The following is a 6000-nucleotide window of genomic DNA, read 5'->3' on the forward strand; positions in this document are numbered from 1 at the left end:
CCTTGAAGTTGAAATTGAAATCTCCTTATAGAAAAATATTTGAAGATTTTTTTCTATGACCATAAAATTTTTGAAAATTCTGAAGTCTTTATATTTTGTTTTAAATTACAAAAATAGTATTTCAAAGTATCAGATTATATAGAAATGTAAAAGGGAAAGTTTCCCACCCTCCCATTCTGCTCCCCAGGGGTAACCACTGTTAATAATTTGTCCTTTGTCCTTCTAGACCATTTTCAAAGCATATGTGTGCATGTACATATGAACATATAGGCTTTTTAAATTTTGTTTTGTTTTTATATTGTATATGTACATACACACCATATACATTCTACAGTTTTTTTTTTTTTTTTTTAATAACATGTCCAAACCCTTATTCATTTAGGATCTCATGTTGTAGATATTCTACTCCTAAATTTGTCAGTTTAACTTTTCTTCAATGTAGAGAAGTACGTTTAAGTTTGAATTTTGCAGCCCATGCCTTGCTTCCTCATAAATGCTTTGTGCTTCCCAAGAGAAGGGAAGTTCCATACCCTGGGCAGCGCCCACTGGGTACCAAAGAGGCCCTGCCTATCCATCATTTCTCCTTCCCTTTTCCATCCCCTCTTACAGACAAATGTCTTGCCCTTCCCCAACCTGGAAATAGGACTGGGACTTCAATTCTGTCAGTTATATACCACTTAAGATAAAATTTAAATTAGCATGGCTTCATTATAAACATCAAATATTTCCTTAGCGCCTAATTTATGGCAATTATAAAAAGTCACTTTTAAAAAAGTAATAGAGACTAGTTTAAAAAGGAAAAGAAAAAAAAAAAAAAACATGGTAGAAAGTAAAAATCTCTCCCCTCTCTAGAAGAAATCACTGATAAATTTCTTGTATATCTTTCCAGAACTTTTGTAAACCCAAGGTAAGCAAATATATTTTTCCTTTTACATAAATTGGAACCATGCTATGCATACTCTTAATACACCTTGCTTTTTTCATTTGTCTTCTTTTATAACTTTTTTTGTTTTAAGAAAAAGTAGTATATACAAATGTTTTTTTTAAAAAAAATCCAAGTCGTTCAGAAGGATATATGATGAAAAGTAAGCCTCCATGTCACTCTGGACCCTTGGCATGCCCTTCCTCCTCACTCCCCAAAGGTACCCACTGTTAAGTTTCTTGCCTATCCTTCCAGAGATTTTCTATGCTACTCCAAGTATAAATGTATACTGTTAGACCTCCGTCCGTGTCCGTATATATAAATAGTCCTCATTCTTTCTACTACCGCACAAAATTCCATTGTATAGATTCATCATAATTATATTTTAATCAGTCCCTAATAGTGGTTTTCAGTTTTTGCTATTATAAGTAGTATTGTGGTGAGCATCCCATAATACATCATCCCACACTTGCGATGTTATATCCTTAGAATAGATTCCTAGAGCGGAATTGCTGGATCATAAAGACACTGATAAAGTACTCTTAAAGTTGCTCCAGTTTACACTCTCACGAACAGCATCTGGGAGTGCTTTGTACAGTTGCTGAGCTGGAAGCTAAGAAGAAATAAAAGATAACTAAAACACAGTTCTGACTTCATGAGGTGATGAACTAGTTGGGGCAACTGAGACACAGATAAAATAATACAAGGTAATAGTGTTGCGTGAAAGAACCACACCGCCCTCTGTGAATAAAATGGAGAAAGCACTGAAAGCGCTTCTAAGGGCATGGGTCCTATGCCTAAGCTGGAACTATATCAATGGGTGATCCCGTTCAGTGGTTTATAGATACGGTAGCTTTATACAAAGGAGCCCTGGTGGCACAGTGGTTAAGTGCGCGGCTGCTAACTGAAAGGTCTGTGGTTCGAACCCACCCGTCATTCCACAAGAGAAAGATACGGCAGTCTGCTTCTGAAGATTACAGCCTTGGAAACTTACGAGGCAGTTCTGCTCTGTCCCATAGAGTCACTGTGAGTTGGAATCAACTCAACAGCAGTGGGTTTAACCTTATATATACAGTGAAGCCTCTGAGAGCCAGAACTCGAAGGGACTGCCTCATTTTTCCAGGTCTCGAAAGTTTTCCGCCTTTGACAGGGTGCAGTTTTACCACTTTTCTTTCACCTTCTGTTAGTGGAAATTATTTTTGTTTTCCTTCTCTGACAGGTTTCCACCTTATATGGGTTCCAGCTTTCGCAGGTTTTACTGTATTTCAGAATCCAAAACCAGGGTACAATCTCCTGAGTACGAATGGGGAGTGAAGTATGTATGGGGGAAAATGGTATAAAATAGTTTGGGAGTGACTTGGAAAATCTAGGATGCACGATTGTCAATCTGTGAGCTGCCCTGTACTTTTGGAGAGAATCAATAGGGTAATGACTTGTCGCCCCGAGATTCTGCTGTTTGATTTGACAAAATGAGGATTTGCCTTGTCTGGTTTTATAGGGTTTGTCCCACCCTCTTTGTCCCACCTGGTGAGGATTGATATCCATATGGCAGCTCATTTCATGAAAAGGAAGAAATAGCTGTACAAAACAGCACATTTGGAGGTCACCAACTGATTAAACTTTTGTATCACGATTTTAACTAGTGAATTAAGAGTACCAGTCTATAATATTGGTAGCCAGAACAGTAAACAATGAAATCAATCTAGCTTGACTCCTGGTGGTTTCAGCAGTCTGGGGACATCCTTTCTTTTATTCAGATGTTATATTGAGGCACCTACTATATGCTAGGCACTATGCTAAGTTCTGAGGCAAAGAAATGGGAGACTGTTGAGCTCTAACCTCAACCACCTTGCCCGTGAAGGCAGTGGATCTCTTCCTTAAACTCTTGAAAGCCCTGCCTGGTGGCTAGGCAATGTGGTAGAGTGGAAAGATCTTGGATTTTTGAGATAGATATCCTTGGGTTTGAATTTTGGCTTCACTGCTTGGTAGCTGTGTGACTGACTGGCCGTGGGCAAGTAGCTTAACATCCTTGAACCTCTTCTTGAACTGTAAAATGGAGACAATGGTTAACTACACAGAGGGGCAAGAAGAGGTATCTAACCAGATGCTGCAAGACATCTGGTGTCTTAGGTGTCTAAGCTAACCTGTGACAAAGTTAAACACTCACCATAACTCCTTTAGTTTTCTATCTCACCTTCCCTGTTACAAAAAAAAAAAAACCCAGTGCCGTTAAGTCAATTCCGACTTGTAGCGACCCTATAGGACAGAGTAGAACTGCCCCACAGAGTTTCCAAGGAGCACCTGGCGGATTCAAACTGCCGACCCTTTGGTTAGCAGCCGTAGCACTTAACCACTACGCACAAGGCATATGAAAAAAGACTTTCCATATTTCCAGCCATACAGACCTTATTAACTGAAAAGTAAATTTAAAGATTCAGTCATCCTAATCCTTCTGTAGCTTTTCTGTTCTGAGTACATACCCATCCAGCCTGGTGAGGTCTGTGCCCTCCTTGTGTGTCTGTCAGACAGCACACCCCCTCCCCAGTTTCAGAGCTGTCTAGATAGGACAGGCCTGATGCTAATGGAGCTGACCTCAGTAAACATGGCTGCCATAGCAGCAGCATGCAGGGGTGAAGCTGGGGCCAGGGTTTCCCAGGGGAAAGTCGGGGAACGTTATTTCTGTACAGGGGATGAGGGAGTTTATTTACCTGTTTGTTGCTCCTTACCAAGGGGAAAATGCTATCTGAAAACATTTTCTGGGTGAAGAAAGTCATCCACCATCACTACCACCAGCACAAGTGTTCTGCCTGCTCGCCACCCCTTCAGCCACCCCTTCACTGCCGGCAAAACAGCAGGAACAAATACCACCCACTCGGATTCCTCAGGGAGAACTCAGGTCTCCTTTTTATGTCTTTCTTCAACTCAAGCCAGTTAGGGTTTCTCTGTAACTTGACTTCAAAGACACCCGTTTTCTGGTATTGCTAGAACACACAGACAGAATGAGAAGATAACCTTTAGGAGGTCAGGCACTCAGTCTGTTTTCAGTGCTACGGGCAGGAGTGTTAGACTGTCCTCCTGACAGGCTGCAAGTTTTGGAGTCAACTGTACGGATCTCCCCATGGGCGAAATCCAGGTTGCTGTTCACAGCAGGCAGGGCTTACTACAGGTTTCTGTCTGGCCACCCATCAAAATGAACATGTTCCTTTTTAACAGGCTGTTTTCCAAGAGACAGGACAAAGCACCCAGAAGCATTGCACAGTAACAAATTGCTATCAACCTAGTCAAATTTTGGTTCAAACCTAACTTCAAGCCCTGGTTCTTCCATTTACTATTAGTGTTTAGTTTGAGTCTCAGTTTCTTCATCTGTATTTACCTGTCTTTATTTGTACCTCTTAAGAGTCCCTTGCTTGAAAGTTTATATGGACTACCCACACTCCAGCTAGGATCTTCCAATGAAAGAAAGGGAACAGCCTGGAATGAGACAGCCAGGTCCTAGAGGTCCTGAAGTATTTCAAAATGTTTGTTTTTGTTAGGAACGGGGAACCTTCAGGAAACCCTGGTGGTTAAGTGCTATGGCTACTAACCAAATGGGCTACTAACCAAAAGGTCAGCAGTTCAAATCCACCAGGTGCTCCTTGGAAACTGGGACAGTTCTACACTCCCTATAGGGTTGCTATGAGTTGGAATTGACAGCAATGGGTTTTTTTTTCTTTTTTGGAGGGGGGGAACCTTCAATGAGGCTTCTTTCTGACCTCATTTCCAGTGGTCCTAGAATCCAGGGCCAGAATAAGTGCGGAGGGAGAGTTTCAGTAACAGTTGCCTCCACTATCTAAGCTCCTATTGGGTCCTCATTTAATTCTTCCTTTGAGGAAGTTCATTTTACAAATGAGGGAACTGAAGTTCTGAGAGATCAAGTAACTCCCACCCAAGATCACCCAGCCAGTCAGTGGCAGAGCTAGCATTTGAACCCAGTCATGTCTGACTTGAAAGTCCATGGTTTTCGCACCACACAACACAACCTTAGAAGCAGAGCCCGGCCACTGACTGAAGAGAGCTGGCATCTGAACAGGAGTAGCAGGCCTGGTGACCCCCAGGAAGGAGGGTACAGAGAGTGGGAAGAGGGGAGGATAGAGTAGAGGCCCCTTGGGCGGTGTTCCTCGACAGCCACCTGTTTTCACTCCCTGCACACAGTGACCGACTCCTAACTCCACCCACAATGTGTTTAGGGGAGGCAGGGGCTTTTTCCATCTTTTGTGTCTTGAGGGTTTTTTCCCCTGCTTTGCTCTTCCCTTCTCTCCCTCCTTGTTCCTTTTTGTAGATAATACTCCCACAGACCTCCCACGGATGCTCCAAAATGCAGCCTCCTGAGTTTCTTGTTGACAAAGGCTTTGAGCTGTCTCTGAACAGTGCTTGCCCTCAACCTTCCCCTCCCTGCGACTCCCCATGGTGGGGTGGTCTGAAAGAGTCAGGAATTGGGGGAAGGGGAGAGGTAAATGGAGTTACAGCGAGGAGGCCAATGGTCCCCGACCTCTCAGTGCCCTGCTCAATTTTAAATTCCTTCTCCCCGCCCCCCATCTCACTGTCTCCTAAAGGCATGCCCCCGGCCCTTGTGTATGTAAGTGTGTATGAATGTGGGGGAGGGGTGTAGAAATTAACATCACTAAGAGCTGAAAGAACCTGTGCAAACAAAAGCCAAGACTGGCCGAAAGACCTGAGGGACTAGGTGAAGGTGAACAGGGAGGACAATGGGTTGAGATCCTACCCTGAACACACTATTCTAGATGGAAACTACTCTTTCCATCAGTCAGTGGCAGAGCTAGCATTTGAACGCAGTCATGTCTGACCTGAAAGTCCATGGTTTTCCCACCACACGACACAACCATAGAAGCAGAGCCTGGCCACTGACTGAAGAGAGCTGGCATCTGAACAGGTGTAGCAGGCCCGAGGACCTCTAGGAAGGAGGGTGCAGAAAGTGGGAAGAGGGGAGGAGAGAGGCAAGGGTCAGTGACTACCCCCACACCAGACACCCAGTCATAGATGCTTTGAAGAGCAACAGGGAGTGAAGCTTAAAGGCCAAA

Source organism: Elephas maximus, chromosome 4, assembly GCF_024166365.1.
Source record: "Elephas maximus indicus isolate mEleMax1 chromosome 4, mEleMax1 primary haplotype, whole genome shotgun sequence".
Classification (NCBI taxonomy): domain Eukaryota; kingdom Metazoa; phylum Chordata; class Mammalia; order Proboscidea; family Elephantidae; genus Elephas; species Elephas maximus.